Source organism: Etheostoma spectabile, chromosome 16 (genome assembly GCF_008692095.1).
Source record: "Etheostoma spectabile isolate EspeVRDwgs_2016 chromosome 16, UIUC_Espe_1.0, whole genome shotgun sequence".
NCBI classification, from domain to species: domain Eukaryota; kingdom Metazoa; phylum Chordata; class Actinopteri; order Perciformes; family Percidae; genus Etheostoma; species Etheostoma spectabile.
The window spans coordinates 21383814-21384588 of record NC_045748.1 but is presented as its reverse complement, the minus strand read 5'-3'; positions in this window follow the sequence as shown (position 1 = coordinate 21384588).

The following is a 775-nucleotide window of genomic DNA, read 5'->3' as shown; positions in this document are numbered from 1 at the left end:
GCTCATTGTAGCCTAATGTAGCGGAGTGAGTACAGTTTCTTCGTCACAAATCTACTCAAGTGAAAGTAAAAAGTATAGTGATTTAAAATTATTCCTAGAAGTACAATTGTTTTCCAAAACTTACTCAAGTAAACCTAACGGAGTAAATGTAACTCGTTCCTACCCACCTCTGAAATTAAGCTTGTCGTCATTTAATGCAGGAGGACAAAGAACCTAATTGGGGGACATGCGATTATTGGAACGGTCTGGACCTATTATACTAACTTCAGTTAGATCTGTGTGTCATCCGCATAGAAATATATCAAAAAATTGCAATAAGATCCCAAAGCAATAAAACACAAAGCTTCTGCCACTATTAGCTGCTAAAATTATAATTAAGAACGAGATTAAAATACTTCCGGAGCCAGGGCCTCATCCAAAGACAACATTTTATCATTGTAGGCATACATCTAAATTACAGTTGGTAACTTTCAGTGCCCAGCAGCAATATAGAACAAAAACAAGAAAAAGCAAGAAAACAAACAAGAAATAAAGTTTTGCACAACAAGTAAGCGTTGTAAATAATAACCTTTTTTTTTTTTTAAAGATTTGTATTGGATGAGGTCCCAACAGTCTGGGTCTGGGTGTATATCTGAATATAATTCCTGCTTGTATCGACACACTTGACACATTTGAGTGTTATGATGTGCCAAACCGTAGGAAAACAAAAAAAGTGTGGTTATTGACCGCGTCATGTGCGTCCTGCATGTTTCGGACCTAAGGGTTTTTGAGTGGC